This window comes from Piliocolobus tephrosceles, chromosome 7 (assembly GCF_002776525.5).
Source record: "Piliocolobus tephrosceles isolate RC106 chromosome 7, ASM277652v3, whole genome shotgun sequence".
NCBI classification, from domain to species: domain Eukaryota; kingdom Metazoa; phylum Chordata; class Mammalia; order Primates; family Cercopithecidae; genus Piliocolobus; species Piliocolobus tephrosceles.
This window is the reverse complement of record NC_045440.1, coordinates 96614291-96634724: the sequence shown is the minus strand read 5'-3', so window position 1 is coordinate 96634724 and position 20434 is coordinate 96614291.

Here is a 20434-nt window from a genome sequence, read left to right as displayed (position 1 = left end):
CTCTTCAGCTTTGTGTCATAATCTTATTCGGAGAGACTTTGATAACTTTTCTCTTCCACAAGATATCACACTGGTCATTTACATTGATGACATTATGCTGATTGAATCCAGTGGGCAAAAAGTAGCAAGCACACTGGACTTAATTTGTGAGACATTTGCATGCCAGAGGATGGGAAATAAATCTGACTAAAATTCAGGGACCTACTACCTTAGTAAAATTTCTAGGGTCCAGTGGTGTGGGGGCTGTTGAGATATTCATTCTAAGGTGAAGGATAAGTTGCTGCATTTGGCCCCTCCTAAAAGCAACAAAGAGGCACAGTGCCTAGTGGACTTATTTGGATTTTGGAAGCAACATATTCCTCATTTTGGTGTGTTACTCCAGCCCATTTGTTGAGTGTTCCCCACGCAGCTGTCTCCATCTCAGGTGATGGCAAATCCATATCGCCACTTGCTTGGGCCTAAAAATCTTGAAAACTTAACTCTTCTATTCCTCTCTTATTTCATATCCAACCCATCAGGAAATCATGCTGTGGGTACTTCAAAGTATACCCATAATCCAACTGTTTCTCATCACCTCCATTGCTACCACTCTGGTCTAAAGCAACCCTCCTTTCCTACCTAGACTATTGCAGTAGTCTTCTAACAAGTCTTTCTGGCTCTCACCTTTCTCCTTTATAGTCTTTCTCCAACACATCAGCTAGAGCAATCCCTTTAAAATGTAAGTCGGGTAATGTCACTCCTCTACTCAAAACATCATTTTAGTCAGATAAAAGGCAAAGTTCTTTCAATGAACAAAAAGCCCATCCTGATCTGCTGACTCTGGACCTATTTGACTTCATCCTCTTCCTCCTTTCTCTTCACTCACTGCCCTCCAGGCACTCTGGCCTTTCCCCTTTCCTCAAATGCTCTAGGCATATTCCTGCCTTAGGTCCTTTGTTCAAGTACTCTGTAGCTCAGGAACTCTTCTCCAGATATTCCTTGGCTTGCTTATCTCCTTTAAGTCTTTGTTTAAATATCACCTTTTCCATAAGGCCTTCTCTGACAACAAATGTTTATACTGCTACCTGTACCCACCCTCCACATCCCTTTCACTATTTTCTTTTTTTTTTTTTATTTCCTTTTGATTCATTCATTTATATTATTCATTGCTTTTTTCTTCTCTTCCTAGTAGAATAAAATCATTATACAGGCAGGATGTTGTTTATTTTGTTCCCTAATATATCTCCAGTGTGCAGAATAGTGCCTGCATAGAGTATATGCTTAATAAATTTTCCTTCCTTGTTTTCTTGTTCTTTTTTTTCTTTCTCTTTCTAAGTAAACACTTTAAAAACTTTAAACCAAACACCTCAATTAAAAGTGGGCAATGAATAGACACCTCACCAAAGAAGATACATAGAGAGAAAATAAGCATACAAAAGATACTCAAAATCATTTATCATCAGGGAAATGCAAACTAAAAGAACAATTAGAAAGTGTTACATACCTATTGGAATGGCAAAAATCCCCAAACTGACAATATTGATTTCTGGCAAAATGTGAAGTAATGGAAATGTTCCTCATTGGCCTGTGGGGATACAAAATGGCACAGCAACTTTTGCAGTTTCTTACAAAGCTAAACATGATCTGAACCATCACTTGTGTTCCTAGGTATTTACTCAACTGATTTAAAAACTTATCTTCACATAAAAGCATGAATAAAATATTTATAGCAATTTTTTTTTTTTTTTGAGACAGGGTCTTGCTCTGTTGCCCAGGCTGGAGTGCAGTGGCACCATCTTGGCTCACTGCAAGCTCCGCCTCCTGAGTTCATGCCATTCTCCTGCCTCAGTCTCCCCAGTAGCTGGGACTACAAGCGCCCGCCACCATGCCTGGCTGATTTTTTGTAACTTTTAGTAGAGATGGGGTTTCACCATGTTAGCCAGGACAGTCTCCATCTCCTGACCTCGTGATCTCCCTGCCTCGGCCTCCCAAAGTGCTGGGATTATAGGCGTAAGCCACCGTGCCCGGCCAATAGCAGCTTTATTTATAATTATTAAAAACTGGGAGAAAACAAGATAATCCTTCAATAAGTGACTGGATAAACAAATTATGGTACATACATATAAAGGAATTTTATTCCAACGAAAAGTGATAAAAAGGAATGGGCTAATGAACCATGCAAAGCCATGGATGAATTTTAAGTGCATATTGCTAAATAAAAGAAGCCAGTCTGAAAAGAGTACATACATACTGTATAGTTCCAATTATATGGGATTCTGGAAAGGGCAAAATAAAGGAGATGGTAAAGAGATCAGTGTTTGCCAGAAGTTCAGGGGTAATAGAGACGATTGAGTAGATGACGCATGGGATTTTTTAGGATGGTAGAACTCTTTTGTATGATAATGCAGTAATGGATACTTGATAATATCTGTTTGTCAAAACCTATAAAACTTTAGCACAAAGAGTGAACCTTAATGTATGCAAATTTAAAAAAAATTTTAGGAGGTCAGGGAATCTCAGGATGGAACTCAGAATATAACGAAATAATCTAACTGTATTTCAGTGTATGAAACAATCTCACTGCAGGAGAAGGCAGAAGAAGGAATGGAGTAAGTAACTTTGGAGATGAGTGTAGCCTGTAAGACTAAGGCAGAAGGAACTATATATAAGCACTGAAGTCTAGTTGATGAAGTTGTTTCCCATGGGAGTAAAGGTTAATAATTCTGTACCTGGTTTCCAGCATCAGGAATCCATTTACTTAATTGTTTGATTCCAGTATGCATGTAACTATACAATTAAGTAAACGGATGGTAGGTGGTGGGAACCTAATTTCTCACTGTTGAAGTAGGAAGTTACAGATAAGCAAGGGAGGAAGAAATGAATTAGAGTTGGAGGCATTTGTGTAAACTCACAGTTAGTTTAGTATAGATATAGAAAATTGCATATAGAAATATTTATAGAGATGTATTATATCAAAGGTTTAGTTTAGATACAGGTGTTTTCTTGCTCTATTGGCTGGAAGGTGCTAGAAGCAACAACACCACAGCAACAAGGAGCATACCTAGCATCCAGGTCTTGGTTTCTAGTGCTATCCTCCAATAAAAGGACCCAGAGCTCCTTAGAGAAATAATGGGTACTAATATTGGGAAAAGAAATAAAGATGAAATATAGATGAGCCTGGAACATCTTATAGTGCCAGAAAGAAAGTGTTCAAACATGTACACACACACACCCCAATAATGGCAACACATTGACACACCAATAATGGCAATATATTAAAGGGTCAAAGGGACACTCGAGCTGACTGAGAAACCTCCCAAATGACCCAACTGAAAAGATTTGAGTAAAAAATAAAGTAGTATTGGAAAGCGTAAAATATATATCCATGAGTCCATACTGATATAAATAAATAAAGTAAATAAATAAATGGGGGAGGATAGATAAATCTCCTATGTAGAAGAATTTCCAATAATTTATGTAGATATTCTGCCCTTAAAGAGGTGGAGCACAACTCCCCATTGTGTGGAAACCGGGGAAAAGGGACTTTACATTGGAGAAACCTGACAAACACTCCCTCAGCCAGATGGTCAAGTTTAACATTAGCAATAATAAGTTCTGTGGACAGTATGTACTCTTTAAAAAACAAACAAACAAACAAACAAAAAACTTTGAGATGAGGTTTCACTGTGTCGCCCAGGCTGGAGTGCAGCTGTGTGATCACGGTTCACTGCAACCTTGACATCCCAGGCTCAAGTAATCCTCCCATCTCAGCCTCCTGAATAGCTGAGACTACAGGCATTCATGACCATGCCAGGCTGTATAATATAATATAAAATATAATATAATATAATATAATATAATATAATATAATATAATATAATATATTATAATATAATATAATATATAATTATTTTTTTTCAAAGACAAGGTCTTGCTATGTTGCTCAGGCTAGTCTCAATCTCCCGAGCTCAAGCGATCCTCCCTCCTCAACCTCCCAAATTGCTGGGATTGCAGGTATGAGCCACTGCACCCGGAATGATATTATGTACTCTTGATGTGACATGGTGACGGTAACACTTTACTTTTGTGGTAGTTCTAAAAACTCATAATGCCTGTCTACTTATGAGAAGAAACATCAGAAAAATAACAAATGAGGGACCTTCTACAAAATACCTGACCAGTACTCCTAAAAACTGTCAAGGTTGTGAAAAACAAGGAAAGTCTCAGAAACTATCACATCCAAGAGGAGCCTAAGACACATGATGACTCATGTAATGCAGTATCCTGCAAGCTATCCTGGAACAGAAAGAAAACTAAAATTCAGAAAATATGAATGAACTACAGGTTTTAGTTAATAATAATGTATTGATATCCATTCATTAATTTTAAGAAAAGTACACCATACTAATACATGTAAGGTAAGATGTTACTAATAGGGGAAGTAGGTGTGGGGTATATGGAACTCTCTGCATTATCTTCCCAGTTTTCCTGTAGATTTAAAACTATTTTAAAGTTACAAGTGTATATTTTTAAAAGCTCTTAAAGAATCTCAAATTTACAGAAAACTTGCTAGTACAAAGAACTCTTTATTTCCCATACCATTTGAAATGATGCCCCCAGATACCCCACCACCCTCAGAAACTCAAGTGTGTGCTTTCTACGAACAAGAACATTATTCTACATCCTCACAACACAACAATCAATATCAGGAAATTAACATTTACGTATCACTACTATCTAATCCACAGACTCCAATTATCTCAATAATGTCCTTTTATCACATAGGAACCTATCCATAATCACACATTGCATTTAATTGTCAAGTGTAAAAAAATCTCACTTACTTTGGAATATTTTCTCAATATTCCTGATTTTCATGATCTTCATTTCTTTTTTGAAAATTACAAAACTGTTAGGTAGAATGCCCCTCACCTTGAGTTTGTATAATATTTTAAACATTGTTTATTTGTTTGTTTATTTATTTTGAGACGGAGTTTCACTCTTGTTGCCTAGGCTGGAGTGCAATGGTGCGATCTTGGCTCACTGCAACCCCTGCCTCCCAGGGTCAAGCTATTCTCTGCCTCAGCCTCCCGAGTAGCTGGGATTACAGGCGTCTGCCACCACATCCAGCTAATTTTTGTATTTTTAGTAGAGACGGGGTTTCACCATAATTACCAGGATGGTCTCAAACTCCTGATCTCAGGTGATCTGCCCGCCTCGGCCTCCCAAAGTGCTGAGATTACAAGCATGAGCCACAATGCTGACCTATTTGTTTTTATTTTTTGTGGAGATGGGGTCTTGCTATGTGGTCCAGGCTAGTCACAAACTCTTGGCCTTAAGTGATCCTCCCTCCTCAGCCTCCCAAAGTGCTGGGATTACAGGAGTGTGCCACTGCACTGGCCTATATAATGTTTTCTTGAGGTTGAATTCAAGTTGTGCATCTTTGGCAGTCATATCACAGAAGTGATGATCTCATTCTTATTGCATGATATCAGGTGGGGATGTGTCCCATTAATGATGAAGTTGACTTTAATCACTCAGTTTAGGTGGTGTCTACCAGTTTCCTCCACAGTAAAGTTACTCTTAGTCCTTTTGTAGCTAAAAATTATTTTGGGGGATATACTTTGAAACAATGTATACATCCTCTTTCTCATCCATTTTTCAATTTCTTCATTTATTTCTTTATATCAGTTTTGACTCTTGGTTTCCTCTTGTATTCAACAGGTTATATAATCTGTGGCTATCATTTATTTTTGATGTTTGCATTGGTTTAGATCTAAGCTGTTCTGTGGACTTTTGGTGTCTCATCATCATTCTTACTTTTCAGATACAAGAAAATGTTTGAGACTCCTCTAGCCTTTCCTTATCCCAGCCCTGGAACCAGCATTTTGCTCCAGAGAGGGGTTCTTTTCAGTGTAGAATGGTGTCCAGAAACAGGTTTGATGTCAGGATGTGCTCATTGTCCTTGCTCCCATTAAGAATACACACATGCGCGTGTGCATACACACACACACACACACCCCAAAGATCAGAAATTCTCACTGAGCCATTCTAATCCAAAATACACAAGATTCGGTCTAGTTTTCTACTTCTCCATGTTTGTAACTTCTCCATTCACAGTGACAACACCAGCATCTATTATTCTTAATATATTTGCTGATCAGATCAGTCTTCCTTCTCATGTAACCAATCATCCCACTGCCTGCCCAGCACGATGCCTGCCTTCCCCTCTCAGACTCTGACACCCCACTCCAGGCTGTGTCTCCCTGACTGATTCTCCCCTCACCCCTGTGGGCTCCCACACAGTGTGCCAGGCCACTGCGGAAGGTGGAGATGCCTTCCTCACTGCTGCAGGGCTGGCACCTGCGCAGAATGTCTTCCTTTGCTGATGTTCTCCTCACCCCACATGAGCTCTAACATACCCCACTGGAAGTGCTTCCCACCTCCACCCTCTGTGTGGTCACCTTCTCCCTGGTCAGACTCTGACACCTGCTGAGGGGCTTGGTACTTCCTCCGCCCTGGTGAAGATGCCCTCAAAATGGATTTAGTACTGAATTGTTCTGAAAAGGAAGAGAAAAGAAAGAAAGAAGAAGAAAAGGAAGCAATAAGTATTTCTTGAGTAAATAAATGCCCAAAAATCCCATGCTGCTGAACTATTGCTCCCTATAGGATGCCTAACTGTGTTGCACAGGGAGTGTGTTACATCGTTCACAACAGGAGGGATCAATTTCTAACTGAAATCGAAGCTGGAAGTCACACCCATCTTCAAAAAGGTTTTAGCATATACTTCTATGGATTTAGCACACACTCCATATATTGGTGGCTAACCCATGTGTTTGAGTCTAAATCTCTCCAGCTTCTGAGCTTTCTCTCCATGCCAGTGGTAGGGCAGTGGGAGGAGATTAAACATGAAAACTACCAAGACCCCACTATTGGGATGGGGAAAGTTTAAAGATACTGCACAGGAAGCATCACTTGTGTTACCCAGGAGGGATCTGTTTTCAGCTCATATTTTAAGCAGGAAATGCCTTTTCCTGCCAAAAGAATGTCTAAATTTCTCTTCTGTTGCTATAGTATATGTGGCACCAATGAGATGAGAGAGAAAACAGGGTCATTCATGGTCATTAAGGGGCTGGGTCACTGCACAGCCTTTCTGGTTAGTAAGTTAAGTGTGTGGCAAGCAGTGTGCTGGACTCAAAAAAGGCCACAAAAACTTCTATGGAGATCTACCAGTGAGTGTGGAGAGGCTCATTTGAGCAATGAGTAATCAAGATTTATCTGGGCACAGTGGCTCATGCCTGTCATCCCAGTACTTTGGGAGGCCAAGGTGGGTGGATCACCTGAGGTCAGGAGTTTAAGACTAGCCTGGCCAACATGGTGAAACCCCATCTCTACTTAAAAAATACAAAAATCAGCCGGCCGTGGTGGTGGGCACCTGTAATCCCAGCTACTCAGGAGGCTGAGGCAGGAGAATTGCTTGAACCCGGGAGGCAGAGGTTGCAGTGAGCCGAGATGGTGCCATTGCATTCAAGCCTGGGCAACAAGAGCGGAACTCCATCTCAAAAAAAAAAAAAAAAAAAAAAAAAAAAAAAAAAAAAAAATCAAAATTAGAAAGAAAAATTAGTAATTTTATTAAGTAATCAAAAATTTAGTAAAAATGTAGCCAACCCTGGTCAGATGGAATAATCCAGACCACACTAGAGCTATTTCTTTAGCCACACTAAATGAGGGCTATCACCCATTTGTGGCTCAGTGTGCTGGATTGTGTCTTGGGAACTCAGCACTATTTTTTCTCTTTCCATGCTCTCTCTTCCAGTAGTCTGAAGCCTGAGAACTACGTTTTCAAAATTTCTGCCAGCAAATTCTACATTAGGTTTCTTCAATGGGAGGCACTTTATTAAAATATAGGTTTCTAAAGTTATTCAAGTATGGTGAGGCCAGCAGACCAGGATACAATTGCCACTGAAAAGCTAGTTCTGTTTACAGATCCCAAGAGAAGGGGATATGTCGTACCATTGGGGGACAGCGCATGGGAGAAGTGCCAGAGTTGCTCAGGAGATGGGGTGGGTGGTGAGGGTGAAGTGTGAACAAGAACCTTTATTGTGGTTTCCACTGGAAAGAACAGGTGGGGTAGGGTACACTGGTTTAGGATTGTCTAGTTTGAATAATTTCAGTGGGCTCTGGGATGTCGAGGTTGTCCTTAGTTGTCTGGTATCTGGGACTGGAGTGATTAGGGCAGATGGATAGTGACCCAGAGTAGGAGACTGCCATAAAGGAGGTGGTTGGGGTATGGAGTCCGGATGGTCTAGCTTGTTTTTAAAAGGTATGCTCAGAGCATATTTGTTTGCTATCTCTAGGAATTAGCTAACCCTGGGAGAGGCAGCGCCTCTTGGGTCAACAAGGTCCCAAGATGTTAAAGCATCAGAAAATAAAGACATGGGTAATGTAGGCACTCACATGAGATTTGGAAGGCTGAGCAGAAGCAGAATTTGTATTATTGTTTTTCCAGCACAAGTAGGCAGGCATGAGATTTTGCGTCAACCCCAGAGACATTTCCTGCTAAACAGCCAGCTCAGAGCTGTGAGTAATGCCAGCAGTTTCTTGTTGTTCCTGTAATTTCTTGACTTCCTTAAAGCTAGCAGTGGTCTTCTCTGATCTCCCTTGTGCCAATTCTATCCATAGTTTTGTAAGTACCTAGTTCCCTGAATTAAAATCTTCTTGCTTGAAACATCTAGAATTATTTCTGATTTTCTGACCAAACCCTTACTGATACACTCAGGAAATTGTGGGGATTACTGTGTACCTTTTATAGTTCATTGTGTGTAAGTATGTTTGTGCTAATTTGGCTTCTCCCAGGGCAAAATTTTTGTACACCTTTTTTTTGCAGTTCGACTTTAACAGCTCTTGTGAGCTGCATGCTACAGTCTTATCTCTTGTATTCCCCAAGCAGTGTGTCTTCCTTCCTGCCGCTTTGTGATAACTCTGTGTCATAATAATTTGTACACATACTTGTTTCTTCTAAAAGACCCAAGAGTTCCTTTAAGATAGGGACCTTGTATTTATTACCATTATAGTATCAGGAGTTCGCATAGTTCTTGACACACTGAAAAGAAATGGACACATACTTCCCAGGAAGTGGGCATGCCCAGCCTTGGCTATAAGCAAAGTGTGTACAAAAATAATCATAAAATGGCCACTGTTTATTGGTTGTACTATATGCTAGGTGCTTTTTAATTGTTATCCCATTTCATCCTCATAAAAACCTTGTAAGGTAATAGTGTTTGAAATTGAGGCTTAGAGAGATTTGGTCTTGCTTAAAGTCACACAGCTAAGAAATGCCATATAGCCAAGAAGTAAACCCAGCTCTATCTGCAAAGCCTCATTCTATCCACTATGCTGTTAGCTCTCCCTGAGAACAAGGAGGGTACCTAGTTCTAGGAAAGAGGCAGTAAAATATAAAGGTCAGAGAAATTTGAATGCCAGGATAAGGCTGAAGGTCTGTAATACATATTCATCCAAAAGCAGAATGAGGGAGTAGAGACTAGCAGAGCCACTGACCTATAGTATGAGGAAGCAAACTTGGAGACCAGGAACTGAGGGGTTAGTGAGTGTGGGAAGGATAGAGAAGAAACAATTGAGGGGAAGCAGACTAGATAGAGCAAGACTTGATAGCTGAAACAGTTTGCTGCTACAGCTCTGACTGCCTTTTTTGAATGTCTTACCCGATAAGCAATCCTGGAGCTGCATGGGTAGTGAAGGCCAGGCAAGCAGAGTGTAGGCAGCGAGTGGCTCTGCTCACAGGCAGGTAACATTCCTGAAAGAGATGCAGTCCTGTCCTCCCCCCACCTCCTCTCAGCATTAAAGAAATGAAACAAAACACTGAGGTTTACTTAAAACCAGTTGAAATACCAGCACTTTGAAGAGGGGTTTGGAGCAGAGCAAACTCAACGTTAACTGCTCTTGGAATGAGAAAAAGAAAGAAAATGAAGAACTTGGTTTTCAAAGATTTAGTCAAGAAGATTTAGAAAGTTGCACAGAGGAACAAATTCCCATTTGAGTGGGGATGTGTTTTCTCCACTTATCTGAGATCAGAGCCAACTGTCCTAGTGGTTCTGAAGGGCTCTAAATGTTTGTTTCCACTTGGGTGGAGCTGTTTTGGCCTATTTAGAACTGGATGCATCTCTGTGCATCACATTATATGGTTAGTGGTTGCCCACCTGCTTGCCTAAGAACTCTTTGAAGGAAAATGGATTATTCATCTCTACATTTTCACTACTTAGCACAGTTCCTAACTTGGGTTAGTTGAAGGAATAAATGATTAAAAAAATAAATAAATGCAAATAAACAGATACATGCAAATGAATTAATTTACCCTGAGATATATCTTATTTTCTGTTGTATATAAAAAGACATAAACAAAATATTTGTCTTTAATTTACATAATATAATGGTAAATTTGTACAGGCTTTGGAAAATATTCTTGGCAAGCCTTTGTGGACTGATAACTTCAAAAACTTGATCTGCAAGACTATTTCCTGTTTGGTGGTCTAGCTATTAAGATCTTGAGATTGTCACAGGCAGGTGAGCTGATAGAACTAACGTGAAGTTTTCCCATCCAGTATTAAAGTGCAAACGAAATCCAATCTTAGAAAGATGATGAACACTGAGCCTTGGAAAAAAGAAAAATTGTGCTTGCAGTGACCTTATTATTTTCCTTTATAACTATGTGTATTATTTCTTCCCTTTACTTTTTCTGCCAATTTCTCACAGAGCAGTATGCACACATTATCAAGTTGTACAATAATGTGTATTGGTTTTCCAGGGCAGGGTATCAAAGGCCCTCATGAGGAAAGAAAAGGTTTTTGTAGAATGACACTAGATACTCTAAATGTTCTCATGTTCTTTGCCTTCTTAAACTGGACCTCTATTTTGATCTGATTTTACATTTGAATATTTTGAATATAAGACATCTAGGACAGAAGAACAGTGTCCTCATTCTGCTAACATTTTGACATATTTTAAGAAGAAGAAGGAAAACAAGATAGCCTTAAGGGACAAAATTAAATCTTCCAGGAAAATCAGTAATGGGTTTCTTATTTTTAATTCTATTACAAATATAAAACTGGATATGTCAGTAAGTGATCCTGCCTTTATTCTGCTCATCCTCTGCAGTATTCCAGATCACAACTCTGACGATGGCCCATCTTACTGTATTTAAAGTTATCCAAGTAATTTACAGTTGAATCATCTCCACCTGTCCTTTGGGAACTTAGAAGAAAACAAACAGTAGACTTAATTTTCTTAGGACTTATTTTTAAGATGACTAGGCTAAAATGTTAAATTTAAAGCATTTGTGATTATTCACATTGACCAGTGAATTCCTTCCCTGAAGTTCAGTCTCACAAACTGTTTTTGAAGAATGTATACTAAGGCTTCAATTTCCAACAGCAGCCAAGAATGAGATTGTTTTACTGATATTATTAATCTCTTGCTCTATGGGGCTAGCAATACTCCCCTTGTTGCCTCCCTTCCACTAACCTCTCAGAATAGTCTAATCAGAAGAGAATGGTCCCAGAAATGTGGTCCTAATAGATTGCTGGCATTCTGTAGGACACTTGTTCTCAAAGGAAACATTCCAGATGTGAATTGAGAACACTAAAAAGAATGTGAATGTCTCCTTAACTAATAAATGTTGTTGGATGCTAAAATCAAAGAGTTTGAAATTGAGGCCAGCATGTTTCTGTTTTCCAGTTAAATCTGTAAATAACCTTTTCCCACTCACCTGTATTTGTTTTAGATATGCTTCAGCTTCCAGAGGAATTTAAGGACATGAGCCTTCAAAATGAGATGACTTCAGAATACCCAGTCTTAGCACCTTTTTAAGCAAGCAGGCTAACAAATGCCAACTTTTAAAAGCATTCTATGCATCTGCCAATACTTTTACCAGTCCACATTTTTAAAAAGTCTATCTCCCTAGCTATGTCAGTGCTCTAACATACCCTCCTCCCCACCAGCCAAAGTGGTCCAACACATAAATGAAAGGAAACCTTTCATATATATGGAAAAACTGTTTATTTTGAATGATTCTCAACTTTTTTTCTACCTCTTATTCATAAGGAGCATTTGCTAAAACAGGAATGCACAAGAAAACATCTTTTGAGTTTTCTATCACAAAGATAATACTAACTAAAGAGACTCCTTAAACTGGGAAAGTGGCATAAGTATCATCTCTGGTCTTTGCTCTCCAAGAACTTAGAGTCTGGCACCTACAAACAGTGAAGATGTACTACAGGCTGCATGTGGTAAGAGGCAGTGAATGGAGGGGAAAATGTGAGCTACTGGTGCTGTTGTGGAGATCCTGGTGTCAGTGGGGACAGGACTCAATAGGGAGAGAGGTTCACAGAGAAAATGAAATCTAAGTTGGGCCTCCAATGACAGTGTATGTGGCTCCCGTTGCTGCCACAACAAAAATATCTTAAACCAAGTGGCTTAAAACTGGGAAGCTAGAAATCCAATATCCACACGTTGGTAGGGCCATGCTCTCTCTGAAGGTTCTAGGGAAGAATCCATCCCTGTTTCTCTCTAGCTTCTCGTGGTTGGTGGCAATCCCTGATGGTCCCATTTATGGCAACACAATTCTAATCTCGGCTCCCATTGTAACATGATAGTCTTCCCTCTGTGTGTTATCTGTGTCTGTCCTCCTACAAGGACACAAGTTGTTGGATTAGGAACTATCCCAAGCCAATATGGCCTCATTTTAACTTGATTACATTTAAAAAGACCCTATTTCCAAATAAATTCACGTGCATGACTACCAGGGGTTGGTACTTGAACATATCTTTTTGGGGGACAAAATTTAACCCAAGAAGGGCAGTATCTCAGATCAGGTTTACTAGAAACAAGAGCCCAAAACAGGGAACCTTGAGAAGATAAATACTGGACAAAATGTTCTCAGGAGACAGAGAGTGAGGTGAGCAGGCTAAGAGAGGGTCAAGAAGACAGCCAAGGAAGTGAGTTCAACTGGAGTCCAGTTTCAGCCTGGTCTCATGAGGAGCTCTGGATCACAAACAGCACTACATTAGTCGCCCCACCTTGAGTAAAAGGGGCCAGGCTATATCCCTATGTCCATTTGCTCCCTGTCACTGGCTGTGGTTCCCCAGCCCCTGAGGAAGGGGGATGCATTACTTCATGGTAAGGCAATTTTCTAAAGAAAGAGGTCCCATGAACAGGCAGCAGCCAACACACACAGTAGCTGGGGATGGGGACATCAGCCTGGTGAATAGGATCTGGTGGGACTCCAACCACATTCACCACATTTACTGCATTTCACCCCTGGTCGCGTTCAGATCTGCTTGCCTTTCACACTAAGTTCCCTTCATTGTGGCACAATTTCTTTCAGCTTTTGCTTGTCACATTTTACAGAAAAGCTTAGGATTCATGGTTAGTGGCTGCTACAGTTGATCCTGAGGCTGTAGCTGACTCTCATGAGTCCCTTCTACATTTTCCTTATCTCTAGGCCAAACTTCTGCTAGTCTAAGTGGTTTGCATGGGGTGGGGTAGGTGTGAGTTTCTCTCTATCATTCCCTTATTAGGCCTCATTTGCTCTACTTGACAATTTCTAGTGAAAGCCTGAGTGACCTAGCTGACCATGAGTACCCGACGTATTTCTTCCCACCTCCATTAGGTCACTGCAGTCCTACCTCCTCATGATGAGCAGGTTTAATTATTCAAGCTGGTGTCATCATTCCTTTCTGCTCCTGCTGGTCTACCGGCAGAAGTAGCCCAAAGGGCTCAGGCATCAGCCTTGGCTCTAAGTTCAGTGGAACTCTTACTATATCACCCGATTGAATCTTTCTCTCCAGGACTTGGGACTTCTAGACCCGCAAATTGTGAAGTTGTGGTTATGGCAAGCACAAATTCCTCATGTAGGTCCCTGGGAATGGTGGTCAGTGGAGCCACCCCTACTTCCATGTCTTGGTTCTTAGACCTATGTATTCTTCCTTCTGGGGACAGGGCACCATATGATGGTAATTGGTTTAAGATATATAGCGCATCCTAAAGAAGGACACCCCATCATTGAAGGGTCATCTCTAAGCAGAAGCCTTAGCTGCCCTTCAAGAGGCCATTCCAATACTGATAGCTTCTAGATGGTGCCATATGTGGTGGGGTCAGTAGGACCCACTGTCGTATACCCACTGTCATCCCTCCTGTGTTTTAAGTAGGTGCCTTACTCTGAGGCAGTATTATGAGGGATCTCATGCCAAATATATCAGAGCCCTCAAGGAATGGTGCTGGCTAAGGCAGTGTGGCGGGAAAGGCAACCCCACATCTAGAACACATGTCCCTCTCTGTGGAGATAAAACATTTCTTCCCCTTTAAAGATGCAAGGATTCCGATATAATCAACTTGTCACCAAGTGACTGTTGAATCTCCTCAGGTGATGTTACCATATCGAGGGGCAGCATTAGTTTCTGTTCTTGGCATGTTGGACAGTCAGCTGTGGCAGTAATTGGATAATCCAGCCTTGGTGAGAGGAATATCTTCCAAGACCAGCATGCCAGAGAACCATCTTGGGAAGGTTGCTCCAGGCAAGGACCACTGAAAACTTTGAACAGCGGTTAAAAAGAAGAACTGATGAAACTGATATTTTAGAAAGACTTATCTAGATAATTATTATATATGTGTTAGTTACTTACCCAAATAATCAGTTTCCTTTCTTTATTACTAAGCAAATTCCAGTTTGTTCAGAGCCACCTTTCTCCAGGGCTTGGATTATAATAGTGCAACTCAGCCATGACAATCCTGCCTTATATTCCTAGCTTCCCCTAAGATCTGGCCAAAGAGAAATAATAAGAAATCTAGTGGGGAAGCTCCTGGAAATGTTTTTGTTTTAATAGAGGTTTATGGATGCAGCTGGTCACACCCTTATTCATACTCCCAAACTGAGCATGGATGTGATGGCTCTAAGGGTTGTAGCTGCTTTGCTATTACGTAGGAAAGTTCAAGAAATCAAAACGTAGATGTCAGTTCTATCATTCATTGTCTGTTAAGTCAAAGCTGGCAATTGCCTGACTCCAAACTTCTTCTATAAGAAAAATAAATCTGTATCCATTCAAGTCACTATGATCAATTTGAAGCCAAATTTATTCTTAAATATGTTTGGTTTAAAGGAGGAGTTAAATGAGGTCAATAAAGGCACTATTTAAAGGGCTATTGGGATCAATATTATGTTGCTGAAAAGCTATTGATGGATGCAAGAGAAAATCCAAAGGAAATATTCAGAGAATTGGTTCATGTTGACGTACAGTTATAACTGATAATGAGCTTACTTTTTATCACCACTGTGCCATAATAAAACTGACAGTAATTCTTCAATATTACATAACGGTTTTCCCATATTCAAATTTCTAAAATGGTTTAAATGTTTTTTTTCTCTAATTAGTTTTTCTGAATCAGGATTCAAAGTCCACACATAATATACAATTCTTATTCTAGAACAATTTCTTTCTCACCTTTTTTTCTACTTGATTTTTTGGAGAAACCAGGCTACTTGTGTTGACATTCCAATATCCTGGGATTGGCTTATTACTTCCTGGTTGTTTCATTTGATTCCTCTATTTCCTGTATTTCCTCTAAATCAATAGTTAGATGTAAAGGCCTTATTGGATTCAGTTTTAACTTTTTAGGCAATAATATTGCACAGGTAGTGCTGCATATTTCTTACTGCAGCCCATTATGATGTATATTATTTTTAGCAATGCTGACTCAGCCTGATCCTTTCCATTATCAAGTTCCACCTAATGGTTTTAACATCCAATGGGAATCTGCCTAGAGCCATTATTTCATTAGTAGTGGTACAAGTGCAGTTCTCTAATTCCATTATTCTTTATTGGCTCGAATTCCTCTTTAAAGAATATTACCTTGACATTCTATTTGGCAACTCTAAGATACAGCTTGTACAGGAAAGGCAAAATAAATGCTTAATTCTTTTCCTTTATAAGGTTTCAGAGCAAATAGTTGATACTCTAGCAATCGGAATAATGACCAATTAGGTATTTTTTGTTCTCTGTGTAAAGTATTATTGCAAGCTCATGGAATTTTGTATTAACCCAAGCTGTGCATTAATCAGGGATGTTATCTCCGTGATATGAAATGAGCATAGGCTGAATCCACAGGACTTGCAGTCAGAGAGAAAAAGGTTTTCATTTATTGAATAAATTTTATATTCCATGAGCTCGTAATGTAAAATTCATTGCAGTCATCATTCTTTGTTAATTATTTTGTTAGTGAAAATCCCTTCACATTGTCCTTTTGACAGGACCCAGCTAGTCTTTGATAGTTTTCTTGCTTTCTGGCACAAAATAATGCCACAAACTAGGAGTTATTTATTTCTTTAAGGATCTCTTTGTTGTTCCTCTTTGTTGGAAATGCTATTACAGGCCATTTCGTTGACTGCTAAGGATGCTCATTGCTACTGGGTCATCATTGCTTTAGAGTCTTTTCAGGGGACCGTACTAAAAATATGCATTTTTTAAAGATACAAAATTGTGCAGTCATTTTAATATTTCCAACTCAAATTTAATAACTCCTATACTCTTAATCTAAACATACAGCACATCTTTAGAACAGGATTGGAACACCTACCATGTATTGGGAAGAGTCAGATGACCTACTGGAAAAAATAGTTACCTGTCATAAAACCTGACTTTCTGCCCTGATGTAGCAAACTTCCAGATAAGACATTCAGTTATGCTCTGTGGACCTGGATTTCTCCCTATGCAAAATAAGAGTGTCAGACATGATGATCCTTATATTTCCTCTCAGCTCTAACATTTTCTGTATCTATGAACACAAACTCCGTAAATAGAATATGCATTTTTATCTGCTTAACAAGCATTTGTTGAAGGAGTGAATGAATGGACAACATGCTTAGAAACAACACTCTTACTAAATATTTATTTTTGGTGTTTTTTGACTAATAAACATTTGTTAAATGATTTTGTTGAATTATTATTGAATGCGCTGCATTATCTTAGGTACTCTGAGTGAGTGAAACAAAAATAAAGTTAGATCCCTGTCTCTTGAAAATTTGGGCCTATGTTAGGAAATAAGACATGTCCATGGGCAGTCCTTCATAAAAGCCCGCTGAACCCAGGCTGTGCTTCATTGGGGATGTTATCTCCATGATGTGAGATGAGCATAGGCTGAGCACACAGATTTTGCAGAGAGAAAAAGGTTTCCAATTTGTAATAGCTATTGGTTTTGGGATGCTCAATAGATGCTACATATTGTGCTTAATACTTTTAAAGTAATATCTGATTTAACTTCATTTGCTAGTGTAAGACTTCAGTGTACTAGATTAGAGGTGGCTATAAGTTCTTCAATGCTCCTCCCAACAAGAGATAATGTCTACATCCATCCTCTTGAATATGGGCTGGACATTGACTGCTTTGACCAATAGAAGTGACTCTATTCCAGTTCATGCCTAGACTTTAATTCAGCTGGTAGCTTCCACTTGGTCTCTTGCAGCTCTGAGTTGACCTGTAGAAAGTTTAACTAGCCTGACAGGGAAATCACATAGGAAGGGCCTGCGGTTCCATGGAGATGGATAGGGGCCCAGCTGATCTCAGCCTGCAGACATCTCTACAAAGGTGCCAGGTATGTAAATACAGTCACATTGGACCCTCCAGCCCAGCCACAAGCTGTGACCCTAGTCAATGCCAGGTGGAGCAGAAGAACTGAGTAGCTGAGTCCAGCCCAAATTCCTGACACACAAAACCATGAACCAGAACAAAATCATTGTTATTTAAAGCAACTAAAATTTTGAGTATGCAGCAGCAAGTAACCTGAACACTTGGGTAAATAATCTCTCTGAAGCTCAGTTTCATCATCTGTGTGATGAAGATACCATCAACATTATTTTTACTTAAAATGTGTTGGAAATTTACTATGTGCCAGGCATTCTTCTAAATACCTCCCATTTGCTATAAAATTCATATGTTGAAATGCTAACCCCCAAAGTAATAGTATTAGGAGGTGGGGCCTTTGGAAGGTGATTAGACATGAGGTAGAGCCCTCATGAATGGAATTAGTGCCATTAGAAAAGAGGTCTGAGGGAGCTTGTCAGCCTCTTCCACCAGGTGATCATGCAGCCAGAGAAGGCACTGTCTATGAGAACAATCCTTCATTAGAAACTGAGTCTGCTGGCACCTTGACAGTGTTTTTCTAATCTTCTCAAACTGTAAGAAATAAATTTCTGTTGTTTATAAGCCACCCAGTTATATTTGTTATAGCAACCAAATGGATTAAGACATTTAATCCTCATATAATTCCTATGAAATAAGTACTATGGATATTTCCAATTTCCAGACAACGTAATTGAGTTACTGAAAATCTGAATGACTTAAACAAAGTCACACAGGCTAGAAAGTGCCAGAGCTAAGATTCAGACTCAGGCAGGCTGGCTGTGAGATAAGAGGTTGATAAAACATGTAATATGGTGCTAGCCAGCCAGCAGGGGCTCAGTTCGTGGTGGTGGTCGTTGGTGATGGTGGGGGCGGTAGTAGAGTAGTTGCAACTATTGTTATCATTGTCATCACACAGGAAAACCTTTTCAGGGAATCTGAGTACTGAACAAAGATCTTGATGGAAGAAAATGTTATGTATGGGATGATAGGAAAAATATCTTTGACTAGAAAGTAGGAGCGAAATGTAGTAGAGGACCATACAAGCATGGCGGGAGATGCTGCTGGGTGAGGGTGAGGGTGAGGTTGGGGATTAGAGTGGGGCTAAATGGAAGCTTAGGCAAGTAATTCAAAGCCGTGGCTCAGAGAAATTGACAGGGCCGGGCTGTGGGTGATTTACTGTGGCATCCAATCAGGCTGCACGTTCATGAAATGCATGACTTGCTGCTCCTCCGCATTACCCTGTTTCCTCTCCCCAATTAAGGGAAATACCCTTTTCATTTATGAAGTGGTGCGTGGGCATCCATGTGGTCCCACAGTGGAGGAGACCTGATGGGGGTCATATCAACATCACCAAGGTCAAGTGGTCAAAAGTCATTTACAGCCCATTAGGCACCGTTTATGTCAGCCAGGCATATCCTGTGCAGGCTTCTTAAATGAAGTAAATATGCAGGATCCTTGGCTTTCAGCAGGGCTGCATGGCCATGGACATCTGTAAGGTAGCCACGAAGTGCAAAAAGCAAGAGCCAAAGGGCTGGATGACCATGCTGCAGATGGGTGCTCAGGGGGCACCTATCTTATCCTGACATGAGGGTCATTGATTTTTTCAGAAAATCATCAAACGTTAATTCTGGAAAAGACTTTAGTCTAATTCACTTGTTTTAAAGATATATAAACGGATGTCTATCAAACCAAAGAGACTTGTCCAAGGTCACACAGCCCTTTAGTATCAGAGGCTAGGTAGTAGAACTACTATATTTTGTTACTCTTTTACTAGTTTTCCCTTAGAATATGTGGAGATCCAAGATTACTTGATAAATGCCTTTGCATAACAATATCAAGTTGAAGTAAATCATCTTATATAGCCACACAAAACAAACTCCTAATTACAAAAAATGTCATCCCCCAAATAGTAGAGAATACATTTATTTTGTTAATAGAGGCATAATATAATTATGTCAGATTAAAACAATAAGATAATTTAAAATGTTTGAATACATAGAAAAGGTAAAACTGTTCAATAAAATAACATACAATCAAAAGAAATATCATGAATTGGAAAGCCCTTTAATGACATAGTAAGATTTAATAGCTAACTGGAAAGAAACAGACAAATTGGCCTAATGTGATATAATTATTAAACACATGGTAAAATATTAAACCTCATTGACAATCAAAGACATAGCAATTAAAACAAGGTACAGTTATATATACCTATTAAATAAGCAAAAGTTTATTTTTTGGATGATAGCAACCATACTAACAATTGTAGTGACATAGTTTTCTGGTGGCACTCATATATTGATATAGTTGTTTTGGGAAATGACATGTCAATATTTATTAAGAACTGCATAATATTTTTATAACTTTGGCTTGGTAATACCACTTGAGACTGTATCTAAAGTAATATCTCAACTAATCAATGACACCCAAATCTAATGCTCAATTTTTGATCCTTCAGAAGTATTCATCCCCTTTCCTCTAAACTGTGCAGCATGTCACTTTTAACCTCTGCATCACTGGCAACTAGCTCAGGGTTGGGCACATAGCAGGCTCATCATAAGGTTTGTTGAATGAATGAACTACTCTCATGTTTTTATCTTGCAAACAAGCTAGGAAATTCGGAGTTATATTTGACTGTCCCTTTCCTTCATCTTGATATAAAACCTGTCACAAAATTTTGTTCTTTCAAAATGTCTCCTGGTCTCTCCTTTCTTCTCAGACCCTTCTTCTGTCCAGGTCCCTATGGCTTTGTACTTCGTTAACTAGAG